Below are 16,333 nucleotides of genomic sequence, written 5' to 3'. Positions count from 1 at the left end.
TTGGGGAGCTGAGACAGGCACTTGAAGCGCAGGGTTAAAAAAAGGGAACAGCAGCTCCTTCCCAAGAACAAAAAGCATGTAAGGTTTGGCTTTCAGGTGCAGTTGGTGGAGCAGTCTGGGCACTCTGTGGGCAGCAAGAGCTTTCTTGTGTGGCACCTTTTGTCTGGAGGAATATTCATTTCTCTTCCATTTTGGTGAGGTGGGACCAGCACTTGGAGCGGAGGGCTGAAAAAAGGGAACAGCAGCCGCATCCCCCAGGAGAGAAAGCCTGTGAGCTTTGGTTTTCAGGTGCAGTTGGTAGGTCAGCCTAGGCACTCTGTGGGCAGCAAGAGCTTTTTTGTGTGGCACCTTTGTCTGGGAGCAATCTTCATTTCACTTCCATTTTGGGGAGGTGGGACCGGCACTTGAAGCGCAGGGTTATTAAAAGGGAAAAACAGCCCCTTATCCCCAGGAAAGAAATCCTGTGAGTTTTGGCTTTCAGGTGCAGTTGGTGGAGAAGCCTGGGCACTCTGTGGGCAGCAAGAGCTTTCTTCTGTGGCACCTTTTGTCTGGGAGGAATCTTGGTGCATCTGGAATTTTGGCAGTCGGAATGGCAGTAGCATCACAGGGTTGAAAAAAGGGAGAAACAGCCCTTATCCCCAGGAAAGAAAGCCTCCTAGATTTGCCTTTCTGATGCACTTGAAAGACCAGCCTGGGCACTCTGTGGGCAGCAAGAGCTTTCTTCTGTGGCACCTTTTGTCTGGGAGGAATCTTGGTGCATCTGGAATTTTGGCAGTCGGAATGGCAGTAGAAGCAAAGGGCTGAAAAAAGGAAAAAACAGCCCTTATCTCCAGGTAAAAAAGCCTCCGACATTTGCGTTTCTGAGGAAGTTGGTAGGTCAGCCTGGGCACTCTGTGGGCAGCAAGAGCTTTCTTGTGTGGCACCTTTTATCTGGGAGGAATCTTGGTCCATCTGGAATCTGGGGAGTCAGAATGGCAGTAGCATCACAGGGCTGAAAAAACCTAGGAGCAGCCCTTATCCTCAGGAAAGAAAGTCTCCTACATTTGTATTTCCAATGCAGTTGGTGGGGCAGCCGGAGCACTCTGTGGGCAGCAAGAGCTTTCTTGTGTGGCACCTTCTGTCTGGAGGAATCTTCCTTTCTCTTCCATTTTGGGGAGCTGAGACAGGCACTTGAAGCGCAGGGTTAAAAAAAGGGAAAAACAGCCCTTATCCCCAGGAAAGAAATCCTGTGAGTTTTGGCTTTCAGGTGCAGTTGGTGGAGAAGCCTGGGCACTCTGTGGGCAGCAAGAGCTTTCTTGTGTGGCACCTTTTGTCTGGAGGAATCTTCATTTCTCTTCCATTTTGGGGAGGTGGGACCAGCACTTGAAGCGCAGGGTTAAAAAAAGGGAACAGCAGCTCCTTCCCCAAGAACAAAAAGCATGTAAGGTTTGGCTTTCAGGTGCAGTTGGTGGTGCACCCTGGGCACCCTGTGGGCAGCAAGAGCTTTCTTGTGTGGCACCTTTTGTCTGGAAGAATGTTCATTTCTCTTCCTTTTTGGGGAAGTGGGACGGGCACTTGAAGCGCAGGGCTGAAAAAAGGAAACAGCAGCCTCATCCACCAGGAGAGAAAGCCTGGGAGCTTTGGTTTTCCAGTGCAGTTGCTAGGTCAGCCTAGGCACTCTGTGGGCAGCAAGAGCTTTCTTGTGTGGTACCTTTTATCTGGGAGGAATCTTGGTGCATCTGGAATTTGGGGAGTCAGAATGGCAGTAGCATCACAGGGCTGAAAAAACCTAGGAGCAGGCTTTGTCCTCAGGAAAGAAAGTCTCCTATATCTGTATTTCTAATGCAGTTGGTGGGGCAGACTGGGCACTCTGTGGGCAGCAAGAGCTTTCTTGTGTGGCACCTTCTGTCTGGGAGGAATCTTCCTTTCTCTTCCATTTTGGGGAGCTGAGACAGGCACTTGAAGCGCAGGGCTGAAAAAAGGGAAAAACAGCCCTTATCCCCAGGAAAGAAAGCCTGTGAGTTTTGGCTTTCAGGTGCAGTTGGTGGAGCAGCCTGGGCACTCTGTGGGCAGCAAGAGCTTTCTTGTGTGGCACTTTTTGTCTGGGAGGAATCTTGGTGCATCGGGAATTTTGGCAGTCGGAATGGCAGTAGCATCACAGGGTTGAAAAAAGGGAGAAACAGCCCTTATCCCCAGGAAAGAAAGCCTCCTAGATTTGCCTTTCTGATGCACTTGAAAGACCAGTCTGGGCACTCTGTGGGCAGCAAGAGCTTTCTTCTGTGGCACCTTTTGTCTGGGAGGAATCTTGGTCCATCTGGAATCTGGGGAGTCAGAATGGCAGTAGCATCACAGGGCTGAAAAAACCTAGGAGCAGCCCTTATCCTCAGGAAAGAAAGTCTCCTACATTTGTATTTCTAATGCAGTTGGTGGGGCAGCCGGAGTAATTTGTGGGCAGCAAGAGCTTTCTTGTGTGGCACCTTTTGTCTGGGAGGAATCTTCATTTGTCTTCAATTTTCGGGAGGTGGTACTGGCACTTGACGTCGAGGAGTGAAAAAAGGGAACAGTTCCCTTTCCTGCAGGACAGAAATCCTGTGTGCTTTGGCTTTCCAGTGCCATTCGTTGGGCAGCCTGGACTCTCTGTGGGCAGCCAGGGCTTTCTTGTGTGGCACCTTTTGTCTGGGAGGATACTTGATGCATCTGGAATTTTGGGAGTCAGAATGGCAGTAGCAGTACAAGGCTGAAACAAGAGAAGAGCAGCCCTTTTCCTCAGGAAAGAAAGCCTCCTATATTTGCCTTTCTGATGCAGTTGGTAGGCCAGTCTGGGCACTCTGTGGGCAGCAAGAGCTTTCTGTGGTGGCACCTTTTGTCTGGGAGGAATCTTGGGCATCTGGAAGTTTGGAAAAATAAATTCCTCTCTCTACTTTGCTTTCTTAATTAGAGAAATGGCTGCTCTTGTACCATGATCTCTACTGGACCCTGGTAGAGATATACTTTTGGCCATATCCCTTGCTCCAGATGTGCCAGCTTCACTAAAGCAAACAAGAGATAATTTCATCGAAGTCAAAAATCAGCTGTTATGGCAGTTGACACTCCATGGGGTTTAGCACTCGAGCTAAATCTCTGTGGGATCTCTTGTACAGAACAGTGTATTTAATGAATGGTGCTGTTGCTGGTCTTCCCTGGGGAAGTTGCAATTGGCTACTGAAGCCAAAATATTTCCTCTAAGGATTTGTAGTTTTTGAAACTATAGGCTGAATTTTAGGGATAAACTGCAGTATTCTGAAAGTGGAAAGCTGATAAAATGGAAAAGAGTGTTTCTTCCACAACAGATTTGAAATAGTCCACTTTTAAAAACCACAAAGCTTGAAGCCTGCTCAGCATACCTGATTTCTCATCTCCACTGATCATCAGGAACTGGACTCTCTCCTATTTCAGGGTCGCATCTGTGTACACTGTATTAAGGCCTCATAACTTCTTAGGAAAAGTAGTTTATAAACTCACATTTCTGGAAAGGTTTCCTTAGCAGATGGGTGTTGCCATGACCAATGAATGCAGAGCAGTGCTAGAGAGCCAAAGGTTATTTCTGTTGCTAGCTTTGCTACACTCTCTAAGAACTTCTGTCCAGATCAGTGCTGGCAACAAGAATTTCAGGTTAACACTTGTTTCATTTTTCAGGCTCTGCATTTCAAGAATGGTGAGTTGTTATTGGAAACTCTGAAATGGCTGTAAGTAACAGCCTTGGAAAATAGTTTTTCTTATTTCTGAGGGAGAATTTTCAAACCTGGCTTTTGAGTATGCAAATAGCTGAATGACTCTTTGTTTGGGTTCACAAAGCCTAGCCATGAATGAACATTGTACAATTGTAAATAAAAAGCAATACATTTGCTCTGCTTAATGTCTTAACTTATATTTGGCTAAATAGTTCTTTGATCGTTGCCTTCTTTAAAAAATATAACCCATAAGCAGAAAGGTGATCTAATAAAGTATTGCAACCTTTTAAGTCCACTTGTTGCCACAGAACAATAACATGCCAATATCACATCCAAAGATATAGAATCTTATACAGATACACACAAATGTATATATATATATATTTCCACAAATACACACAAGAAAGTTTGGAGTTCTTGATGAGAGTTCTACACGAGTAACGAACAGAGGACTGGTTTGATGTGTCATACAACTCTGGTGACCATGAACGTATGCTCTGAGCTTTGATTTATTGTCCTCGTTTGGAACTGCCTGCCTTCCCTTTGGGGGGAACACAGGCCTCTATTTTGCATGGTCTTTTTTGTTTTACTTTGCAGTGTAGACTAGGGGCAGAAGATTTTTGGAGCCAAACAGCTTGATCCAGATTTGGTTCCTTTATTGGTGCATAAACATCGGGAGCTGGACTCCACGGTCACCATGGGACCCTCCCAACGCAACACATTCCATGATTCCATCGAGTCCAACTGTCAGCCCAGCACTGCCCCACGAACTCCTAAACCACTAAACCGTGTCACTCATCGCCAGATGCAGGCGCCTCTGAAACACCTGCCGGGGTGCTGACTCCACCTGGGCAACCCATTGCAGTGCCCGAGCCCCCGAAAAACACAGCGAGAAACATTTCTCCAGTAGTTCACCTGAAGCTCCCCTGCCTCAGCCTCGGGCCATTTCCCCCGCTCCTCCCAGCGCAGGCTCCTTTCCAGCAGCCCCCTCGGCAGAAGGCGGCTCAGGGCTCCCCTCTGCCCCCCCGGCCGGCTCCGCTCCGGCCCCGCTCCCGCCGGGGCTCCGCTCGGCTCTGCAGGGGAAGGAACGCGCCCAGCCCCGGCCCGACATCCCCGGGGGCCGCGCAACGGGGGTCCCTGCCCGGGGCTCACTTACCGAGGGTCCCTCCCTGGGGGTCGCTCACCCAGGGCCGCGCACTGGGGGCCACTCACCAGGGGTCGTTCGCCGGGGGTCACTCACTGGGGGTCGTTCACCGGGGGTCGCTGACCGAGGGTCACTTACCGGGGGTCGCTCACCGGGGGTCACTCACCAGCGGCCGCTCGCCGGGGGCCGCGCACGGAGGGTCCCTCCCCCGGCACCGCGGGCCACTCGCCGGGGGTCTCTCCCCCGGGGGCCGCTGCCCGGGGGTCGCTCAGCGGCGCCGCTCCCGGCCCCGCCCCAAACCCCACCAACCGACCCTCTCGGCCCCGCCCCCGCCCCGCCCAATCCCCGCCTCGCCCCGCCCACTCCGCCTCCTCCCATTGGCTGCGAACGTTCGGCCCTGGGGCGAGGAGCGCGCGGGGAGGATTCGGCGCCTCGAGCCCCGCGCGGGGAGCGTTGCCTGGAAACCGGCGAGGGAATCCCGGGAATCCTCGAGGCGCCGGCGCTGCCCCGCCAGTCCTGGAGCGAGCGGCCGTGCCCGCCCGGGGAACGGGCAGTCAGCGCCTGGCTGCGGCCGCCACAACGGGCAGGGAAGCAGGCGCGCAGAAGGCGCGCTTCGCCCCCCGGGCAGCCAGGACCCCTAAAAAGAACAGAAGCGTTGAAAGAGAGGGAACTGATCGCACAATCACACAATATACTGAGGTGGAAGGGACCCACAAAGAGCGTCGAGTCCAAGCCTTTGTCCTGCACAGGACCAACACCGTGTGCCTTAACTCTGTCAGCCTTGGTGCTGTGACCCCTGCCCTGGGGAGCCTGGTCCAGTGCCCAACCACCCTCGGAGGGAAGAACCTTTCCCAAGTAGCCAACCTAAACCCATGTGAAAAAACCCTATTTGCAACCAAAAAAAAAAATTTTTATTTTCTTCCTTGCCCTTCTCCTTATTTAGTGTTTACACAACAGTACTTCTGCGCCCTACTGGCTCAAAACTGAAATACTTTAGGTCCTTCCTGTATATGCTGGATTTTGCCCCTTAGGCAGTGGCTGATCTGTCTGGAGTCAACCAGGACTCCCAGAGATTCTGAAAGGGATGGAGGCTATTGCAGGAAGGAAGAGAGATGTGGAGATATTCCCTAATATTCTACTCTAGAGCCGGCTCAAGAGACAGCCCTGGAGTTGGAAACACTTGCCTTCGTCACTGGACAATCTTGTCCAGCACCACACAAAGGATCTTCTCCTACGGCAAAGCCGCAGCTTCCTGGGAGCCGTGGCTTGAGAACCGGTGTCTTGGGGACAGGACCTGCTGGGCCAGCTGCTCCTGGGAATCTTATACTGCAATGGCCTGGGCTCCCACTCTTACTTGCAGCCTTTTCCTGGCCATGTGCATCCTCAGCAAGGAGCAGGCTCTGCTGTTCCCCGCCCCTCCCAGGCAGCAGGGAGACCTGTGCAGAGGGGCTCCTGTGTCTGACTCCAGCAGGTCTCCCAGAGGCTCTGGGAGGGATGGAGTCTCTTGCCAGAAGTAACTGGGCTGCTGAGATACTCCTTCTCTTGCTCTTGCCATACTGGATTAGGAGAGAGCCCTGGAGTAGGGAAAATCTGCTTTTGCCGTAGGAGACAACCCCTCGCAAGTAGCTACAAAGGATCCTGATGTGACACTGCCCGAGTGACCCTTCTGACCTGTTGTTTTGTTTGTTTGTTTTTTAATTTATTTAAATCAGTAGTTTCAGTTAATCTGGTCTGTTCCTTTCTTAGCAGGGACATTCTGTCATCATCTGAACCTATTGTATCACACTGGTTGGTGATATCCCACAATAGACTCTGGGGAGTGTTGCAGAAAGCAAGCTCTCAGACATCTCCCTAGTTTTTAACTTTCCTGATTTGAGCTTGGTACTTGCACATGTAAGAAGCCAGATGTGAGCAGCTTCTTTACAGGATTTGTGTGTGAGGGGGACAAGAGGAGGAAAGAGAGAATAATCCCTCCCCCCCCAAATGATAAGGACAAAAAAGCCCCACAAAACATCCAGAAAACCCCTCAAAGAAACAGGTAAGGTGAACACGGTTAACAAGCATAAATTGCTCAGTGACAGGCAGGAGAGGAGTGTTAAACAGCATAGGGATTCCATGCAATTTGGAAGGAAAAGCTGACATACAAGAAAGGGTCTTCTGTAAGGGATGTACTGTGTTCTCTCTTCTCCTGCATCAAGTCACATCATAGATGTCTGACTAAAGCACAAGGGCTGTCATCAGATCTCTTTAGACCTCCATCTCTCACGCTGGGACTTCTCCTTTTTCCCTGGGGTTCCCCAGAGCCACAGAGGCTCCGCAGCCTTTCTCCAGAGCTGCCTTTGGAGCCCAGGGCTCAGGAGGGATGTGGCATGTGCCAGGTGTGGGACTTTCTGGCAGCTCACAGGTGCTCAGAAGATGGGCCAGGTGAGCAATTCCCATTCTGAGCACACAGCCAGGTCTGGACCAGATCCCAGAGCTGTCTCAGAGATACCCCTCAGTGTCCTTTCCTGGGGGACAAGGCAGCATCCTGGTATCTCTGTATACTCAAAAGATGTTCTGTGGGCCTGAGACCACTGGAAAGCTAGGAGAGTATTTTTGTATGGCCACTGTCTCTGAGCTGTGGAGGGGCTGGAAAAACACAAGGGGATCCTGATCCACAGCATTTCTGGGGGTCCTGTTCTAGCTTCTCCTGTTTAGTTTATAGACATATGGAAGACAAAAGAAAAATCTTACAATAATAAATAGTATGGAAAGAAATATATTGGAGCATAAAAGTGAGTTTTGAATGCATTACTCTGGTAATCAGAAAATTCTATTCTTTATCTGCATACTTTTGGGAATATTAGGAAAGTAGTCTAAGCTAGTACAGCAGAGATAAACATGTGGCTTGTGCTTATGTAAAACAAAAAATGTACATTAAACAAAGGCAGACTTTTTTTTAGCATTTGTTATAAAAAGGCCAAGCCTCAGTATTAATTGAAAGAAACTGGACAAATAATGAAATTTCAGTGACAGATATATCTCTGCTTTTAAATAACAGTCCTCCGCCCACCCCCCACCCCACCCCAGAACGAGAGATGAACAACATGAGGAACAGGCACCATATCTTTCAGTAATCGCTTGTAAAATGCTCTGGAAGAAAAATCAACACAATTAGATCAGTGAAAATTTGCACATTCCTTGTGGGTGCTTAAGGACAAGCCCAAAGCTAAAAATTGCCAGCTGCCCTCAAAATAGCTTCAGTGTAAGTCTCCTTGGAAAGGTACCCTGGAACAACCTTCCCTTTGCAAGGGATAAGTAGCTCTGAAGTGCAAATGTCAGGGAAAGCATGACAGAGTCGTGCTGAAGGTTGGACAAACCCCCTTGTCAGACAAACAACGGGGAAAAAAAAGAACCAGGAGGTGTGAGGAAACAAAAAACTGCTGAATTAACAAAATGTGAGATAAAGCACTGTTCTTTTTCAAGTATCCTTGACTCTGTAAAACCATCTCGGTTTCCCTGCCACCGGCATTTGGAGTCAATGTATTCAAATACTAATATTTTAAATGGAAATTTCGATCCTGTAAGATTGTAAATAACTAGGGTACTGCAATCTGAAACATATGAAATACTAAGCAACATACTGTCATTTCCTGGAAAAAAAAATAATAGAAATCCTAATTTGAGCATGAAAGTCTTCCTTTTAGAATTGTTTAAAATTTAACCAGTGGGTGAGATACTATTTCTTAAACTTATTTGTAAGTGAAAGAAGAGTCCTGACCCTGATGCCTTGAGGAGCTATAAAATAATAGATATTAAATCATAGTCAGAGTCTGCATAAACAAGTACATCTGTCATTAATTCATAGCCCAGCAATGGTTACTTGGGTAAAAAAAAAAACAGGAGAAAAAGACTAAGACGTAAAACAAAACAAAAAGCCACAAAATCTGATGAAACCCATATGTCCAGCTAGAGATTTTTACATCCCTTCACATCACAACCAGGCATTGTGTTGAATGTACCAGCACAACAGAGGTGCTGTCAACTACCAAAAAAAAAAAAATATAGGCCACTGTATCTCTATTTATTTTGAATGTTTAGTTGTCTCTCTCTCTCACACCGTGTCTTTCTGCAGTTATCTCATTTCCAGAGTCATCAGGGTAGAGGTGTGTGTCCAGCTCAGCAGAGACACACTCTTAAGTCATCATGAGCAGACTCCACTCTGACTCCTAGCACTCACCAGGGGCACCTGGTTTGCCAAAGAAACCTGGTGCCTTTAGGCTGGATTGCATTGGGTTTGCATGGCAAGGTTTTGGTAGTGGGGGGACCACAGGTGCTTGAAGCTTCCCCTGTGTCCAACAGAGCCAACGCCAGCCGGCTCCAGCTTGGACCCACTGCTGGCCAAGGATGAGCCCGTCAGGAATAGTGGGATGATGTATTTAAGAAGGGAAAAAAATTGCTGTGCAACAGCAATTGCAGCTGGAGAGAGGAGAGAGAATATGTGAGAGAAACAGCCCTGCAGACCCCCAGGTCAGGGAGGAAGGAGGGTCAGGCGGCGCTCCAGGCGCTGGAACAGAGATTCCCCTGCAGCTCGTGGTGAGATCGTGGTGAGGCAGCTGTGCCCCTGCAGCACAGAAAAGTCCATGGAGGTGCAGAGATCCACCTGCAGCCCACAGAAGAGCCCACACTGAAGCAGGTGCATGCCTGAAGGAGGCTGTGACCCTATGGGAATCTCACACTGGAGCAGGCTCCTGGCAGGAGCTGTGGAAAAAGAAGCCCAGGCTGGAGCAGATTTGCTGACAGAGCTTCTGGTCCCATGGGAGGGACCCATGCTGGAGCAGCTTGTGAAGAACTTCAGCTCATGGGAAGGACTCATGTTGGAGAAGTCTGTGGAGGACCATCTCCCTTGGGAGAGACCCTGCACTGGAGCAGAAGAGTGTGAGGTGATGAACTGACCACAGTGCTCTTTCCTTATCCCCCTATACTGCTGGAGGCAGGAGTGAAGCTGAGCCTGGAAAAAAGGGACGGGTGGGAGTAAGGTGTTTATAAGATTTGATTTTGTTTGTTGGTGTCCTAATCTGATTTGATTGGTAATGAATTAAACTAATTTCCTGGGTTTTACTCGGTTTTGCCTATGACAGTAACTGATGAATGATTTCTTCCATGCCCTTCCCTCAACCCACAAGCCCTTCATTCTCTCCTCTGTCCAGCTGAGCAACAGAGCAGCCTTGATGGGCATATGACATCCAGACAGGGTCAGCCCACCACAGAGAGAGGAGCATTGCCACAAATGCACACCAGACAGCAGGTCTCTCCCACAGCCTTTACAAAAAGTGATCACAGTCATCCAGAAGTGAGAGCCCAGAGTCTGACTGATCTCTATGTCTTACATTAAGTGGAGGTGGTCAGGCCTCCCCCGGGACCACCTCACTATGGCACATGGAGCATCATAGCAAAAAAGCAGGGAACTGCTTTCTAGCAACACAAATTAAAGACTACTCAGCATGCCCACTGGTCTCCACTACTCTCCAAACACCTAAGTAAAAGAAATTAACTTCAGAGCAAAAACTGTTATGTCCCATGTCTCCCACCTAAAACTCCACACGGATGTGGTTTGCAGCACCACACAAAGGGTCTGAGTTGGCAACAGCCTCAGCTCAGGGCTCAGCCTCAGGGGCAAGGGCAGAGAATGTGCAGTGCAGGAGACAATGCTTCTTGTGGTGTGGCTCATGTTATTACTACCTGCAAACTACTAGTGATGAGGCTCCTAGTGAGTTTGGGGTTGGTTTTTTCAATTACAATTTGCATGGTACTTACAAAAAAGCACATTATCCTGTCTTCTACTAATGAAACCGCTCAGCTCAGAATTAGGATCTAGCATGTGCCTTGTAGCTGACATCTCCTCGGCACTTGTCTGTGGGTTTTTTACCAGCACCATAGGTAGCTAAGTGAATATTCTTTGAGACAACCAAGTCCCTGAATTTTGCAATTTAAACTTTGAAGTATGATTGCTCAGAGCTTACTACAAGAGAGATAAACTTTTAAATTGAACACTTCTATATCTTCTTTAGGATCAAACGCTTTCAAGCAAAGGAGCACTCAGCTTTGGAGCTCAAACCTCATTTAAGTCAGGAATACTGCAGACTGTTATTTGCCACACTTTGGGAAAAAAGCTGTGTTAAATGTTGGCTTGCTTCCAGGTATTATACAGAATGATTGCAAACATCATTGGTCTTCACTTTCTATCCAGAGCCGACATGCCAGGTCAGCACTAGGAGAAGTGCATTGTTAACACCTTCTTACACATCATGGAGGAAAGGGGTTACTTACCTTTAGGGCTACTTTACCTCCTTTATTCATGTTGTCCCGGTGATACAAATTCCTGCTGTGCTGTCTCAAGCCCAAAGAACCTCATTTCCCCAGCTGTACCTGTGGGTCAATGCAGCTGTTTTGCTTTGTCATCTGGGACAGACACGGTGTTGCTGCTTTGCCCTGACAGGTCAGTCAGTGACTTGTGTGGAACCACGGGGACCTCACGGGCTTTGGCTGATCTTGGAAGCTGAAGAAGCTCAGGCAAAGGTAATACACAGGCATAATGTGGGAATCTGTTAATATATGTACAAAGTAAGGAGGCTGGCTTCAACACAGTCAGCCTCATATCAGTGTCTGCTAAGGTTCTGGGGCAGATCCTCCTGGAAGATATGTCGAAACATACTCAAGACAGAGACAGATAACATGGGAAAATTGTGCCTGACTAACTTAGTGGCCTTCTACAGCAGTGGCTGCGTCACTGGACAAGGAAAGAGCTATGGATGTCATCTACCTGGATCTCTGTAAGGTCCCCCACAACGTTCTTATCGCTGAATTGGAGAGAGATGTGTTTGAGAATGGACTGTTGGGTGCATAAACAACTGGCTGTATGGCCATGTCCAAAGAGTTACAGTCAATGGCTCAATGTCTTAGTGGAAAACAGTTGATGAGTGGTGCCTTTTAAGAGTCTGTACTGGGACCTATTTAATACCTTCATCAATGGCATATGGGGTCATATCCCATCTTTTAAAATACAGCCTACCTGGATAATGCACCATAACTTGGACACTAAAAAGGAAAATAAGAGCAAGTACAAAGAATGAGACGCTTTGACAGACAAGCTTATTCATAAAATGGAGATGTACAGTAATATCAACAATATAAATCAATTGGCATAGACATCAAAACTGTTTAGATAACATGTCATTGATGTCAGATGTGGAAATAGTGCAGAGGAAGCAGTTAAGATTAACTTCTTAACTGCAGTGGGATTGAATGTATCTACAGCAGGTTAGTAGATGACACGAGGCTGAGTGGAGCAGCTGCTTCACCAGAGGGAAGGGGTGCCATCCGTAAGGACTTTGATGGCCATGAGGAGCTGGCCCATGGAAACCTCACTGAAGTTCAGCAAGGCCAAGTGCAAAATCCTTGACCCAAGTGCAAGATCCTGCACCTGGATCAAGGTAATTCCCAGTATCAGTACAGAGCGAGAGATGAAATTACTGTGAGCAGCCCTGGGGAGAATGACTTGGGAGTGCTGGTGGGTGAGAAGCTGGCCCAGCTCAGAAACCCCCATGCCCTGGGCTGCACCCAAAGCAGAGTGGGCAGCAGGGCAGGGGGGGATTCTGCCCCTCTGCCCCACTCTGGGGAGACCCCCCTGCAGTGCTGCCTCCAGCTCTGGGGGCCCAGCACAGCAAGGACATGGAGCTGTTGGAGTGAGTCCAGAGGAGGGACACCAAGATGATCAGAGGGATGGAGCAGCTCTGCTGTGAGGAAAGTCTGTGAGAGTTGGGATTGTTCAGCCTGGAGAAGAAAAGGGTTAGGGTTAGTGAAGTTGTGGTGCCCCATCCCTGAAAGTGTTCAAAGCCAGGCTGGATGAGCTGTAGGGAACGAGAAGACTTTGGCATGGATGATTTGGAATCCCAAGTGCATCTTATCTTGTCATAGTAACTCAGGACAAGTAATTTCCCCCCATCTGGGGGGTGCATGTGTGCCAGTGTGACAGCCAGCTGCAGATCTTGGAATTTAAACAACAGCATCTGCATTAGATCAGCAAGTCTGCTAATGAGCAAACCAAGGCATTCCATAAGTATGATATATTAATTATTTTCCAAGTTTTATTACCCATCTCTGTTTGTAATAAAACTTTTTTCACACCCCAAGAAGAGTTGGGACACCATTTTATCTAGCATAGGTTCCTAGGACTGCCACAGTGGTAATACTAGTCTTGCAATAAAGCCAAAGCTTTCTCTCACTCCATGCCATGCCTCTTTCCTGAGGGATCTGCACCTGCTTTGCTCATGGAGCTTTGAGCAACTTGATTGAGTGAAATATATCCCTGCCCACGGTAGGGGTGTTGGATTAGGTGATTTTCAAAGGTTCTTTTCAACCCAAACCATTCTGTGATTTTATGACTGGGGGATTTCATTAGAACTATTGTCAGAGTTTGGGAACTAAAGAAATGTGGACGCAATAGTTTGATAAAAGATGAAGATGGTGAAGAAAGCACATTGTTCTCTATCAGATACACACTATAATTTTCTGAATTGCTAAACTGGGAAAAGTACTTCACTGATAGCTCCTTTAACTTTTAAGATGTAGCCAGCTTTGTTAAGGTTACGCAAGAATATGGAAAACAGAACTGCTTCTATGTTTGCTTCCTGCGTAGTACAAACAGTGGGACACTATAGTTTTCCTTGCACATAACAATTCCTTTTGTATAAGACAGAGTTGTGCTTAGTGGGAAGCTTGCAATAGCTTCTCTTTGTGACAGACTCTCTGTCAAACATCATTTTAACTGCCATCTTCTCGAAAAATCAGTACAATTCACAAACTTGTTTTCTTTTCCTCACTGAACATCTTTTCCATTTGTGCAGCAGTCATGCAGGGAGTGTTCCCTCTGCCTACAGGCTGCTGTGATTTGGTGTTTTGTTTCAGTTGCTCCATCCTTTCAGGACTCCTCTGGACCCCTTTTTGTAGAGCCTTCTCCCTTGCCTGTCAAATCCACCTCTTTCCTGCCAACCTGCAACTTTAATATCTCTGAAAAATAAACCAAACAACAACTCATGTTCCTTCATGAACAACAGAACTAATGAAACATGATTTCCTATACCTTTATTTCAGAGTGGGATTCTCTGGTGTTAACAGAGTGCAAAATTTGAGGTTTCTTTTAGAGTTATGTCCCCAGTGTGTTGGTTCTCTAAGGTCTTGTAGGAACTCACAGCTGTTCTTCCGGTGGGTTCCTGAGAGGCTGTCCTTACTTTTTCCAGCCACTTATTCCCACAGATTTTAGATTCTTGCTCCTTTGCCAGATTTGGTTTACAGGGACAGTGTGATCACCTGATTTTCCTGGTTATTTTTGTTTGTTTTTAAATCTCCACCTTTGTTGATTTTTTTTTAGAGGGACATGTTTTTTATGGGCATAATAATAGTCACAGAGTGCTTTTGTGCAGAGAGGCTGTAAATTCAGCATATGGCAGCATTCTGTTTGGGGCCGGGAGGCGAGAAGGTAAGTCAGGGATCTAAAAACCATTGATTACGACAAGAAATATATTTTTCCTGTCTACAGCTGGGGAAAAAAAGATGGAATTTCTCGTACTATTTTTATTGCAAATGGCATTTTACTTTTAGGTTTTATTGCTTTAGAAAGCCTAGCAGAACAAACATGAGATTTTTGGGATGAAGCTATACAGACACAATTGTTGTATTTTTCATTTCTGTGCTAGCAGTAATCTTAGATTCATAGAATCATAGAATGGTTTGAGTTGGAAGGGTCCCTTAAAGGTTGTCTAACCCAACTCCCAGTCTTCCTCTAAAATTGTTGGCATAAATTTCTGAGACTCAGTTATCTACCCCAAGATCTTTGCAAACTGTAAATCCTCCTGAATTGCAAACCTCCAAACTTCAGTTTTCTCCTGAAAGGGGTTAGCTTTCATTCTTCCTTACAAGATATTTTTTAGTGACTTTCTGCTCCTCAGTAGGAAACCACCACAAATTAGTTCACTCACAGTTCTTACTACTCATAGGAAGGTTAAATAGTTTTCCTCTTTTCTTCAGTCACTGCTCTTGCTGCTGCTGTTATGATGTATGAGGATGATTACTCAAAAATAATACATTTAGGCCTGGCAGATTTGCCCAAACTTTTGTAACTATGTAACTCTCTCAAACCTTATGGCCTGATTAATTTTGGAAATACTTATGATGTATCATAAAACAAAGATCCAAGGTCGTTTCATTAGCAGTGTTGGTTCAAGGAATTTATTGATTCTGTGTAAAAAAAAAGCTGAAGTCATCTCAGTGCAGAGCAGCTTAAAGGGAAAATACAGAACAGCAGTTTGCAATGGTGAGGGATGAGCTCTGTTATTGAAAATTCTCATCATTGAGATGTTGTTTAGTGAGGTGTCTCTATAACTTCATTTGTCACTTCAGTTGATTTCACCAATGCATTAAATGGTGGGCCAGATATTCAGCTGGTGGGCCAGATATTCAGCTGGTGGGCCAGATATTCAGCTGGTTTCTATGGATGTACCTTCATTGATTCAATCCAAATACTCAGACTCATCATAGCTGGGGATTCAGCCCATAGCTTTGGACCCACAGTTATAACTTCTAAAAGCTGGTGTCTGATGTGAGGGAAGCATCTTCAGTATAGTAGTTTCGTTCCTCTCTGAAATATTCTTTAGCTCAGTACATCCTTCCCCAGACTGCATTTATTAGTGTTCACTTGTAAAATCTTTGGAGTCTTTGGACTGTAAAGAAGGAAGAGCTGAGTGTTGGCATCTGACACTTGCTTCTTATCTCTTGAAAGGCATTTGAAGTAGTGGCCTGTGCACTGTATGGAAGATTGGTTTGGAACGAGTTCATGTCCTAAAGAAGGACATAAACCAGAGTATGAATAGACAGCTCTCTCCCACAGAAACACTGGCAACAATAGCCAGCAGGCTCAGGGAGTCACAGCAGCGTAGAGAAGTTTGTCAGTCTGGGGACAATGTGCTAGTAACTCCTGCTTTCACTTACTGCTTCAGACTGGAGCCAACTAGTCCCTCCTGTGGATCCCCACAGGACCACTCCTCTGGTCCCTTCCCCTTTATTCCATTCTGAAAGCATTGAAAGGCATTCAAGGAATTTCTGCCTTGAAAATTATGAGGTGCATCCCAGCAAGTGTTGGTGAGGGTGGTCCCTGCTCCATGTGCATATGGTCTGCCTGAAACATGGGACATGCCAAATGTCCATTAGTTTACCTAGAATAACTTTGACTGGCCTCCAGGCTGTATGGAAATGTCAGAACTTCTCAAATTCCTGTCAGCCATGATAAAACTTCAAGGGAACTAAAACATTTCCAGGACACTTGCTTGAACCCATCTTTGATTTGCATATCAAAACAGAATTAGATGAGTGAAAACAGTGAGCAGAGGCACCAGTGTAGTTTATTTTCACCTTTTCTTACCAGGGCCTTGCATTGTATCATCCCTACTGCATTAACTGAATGAAA

General features: G+C 46.9%; 1 long non-coding RNA gene across 1 annotated transcript; it reads right to left on the bottom strand.

Moving 5' to 3' along the window:
• Positions 1 to 232: 232 nt before the first annotated feature.
• LOC135414030 (uncharacterized) lies at positions 233 to 2,516 on the bottom strand. Its single transcript, XR_010430542.1, has 2 exons — positions 2,457 to 2,516; positions 233 to 1,306 (listed from the first exon to the last, which is right to left on the bottom strand). It is a non-coding gene; the product is annotated as an uncharacterized LOC135414030 (long non-coding RNA).
• Positions 2,517 to 16,333: the final 13,817 nt, after the last annotated feature.

The sequence above is a fragment of the Pseudopipra pipra genome, chromosome 5 (assembly GCF_036250125.1).
Source record: "Pseudopipra pipra isolate bDixPip1 chromosome 5, bDixPip1.hap1, whole genome shotgun sequence".
NCBI classification, from domain to species: domain Eukaryota; kingdom Metazoa; phylum Chordata; class Aves; order Passeriformes; family Pipridae; genus Pseudopipra; species Pseudopipra pipra.
This window is presented reverse-complemented; position numbering and strand designations above follow the sequence as displayed.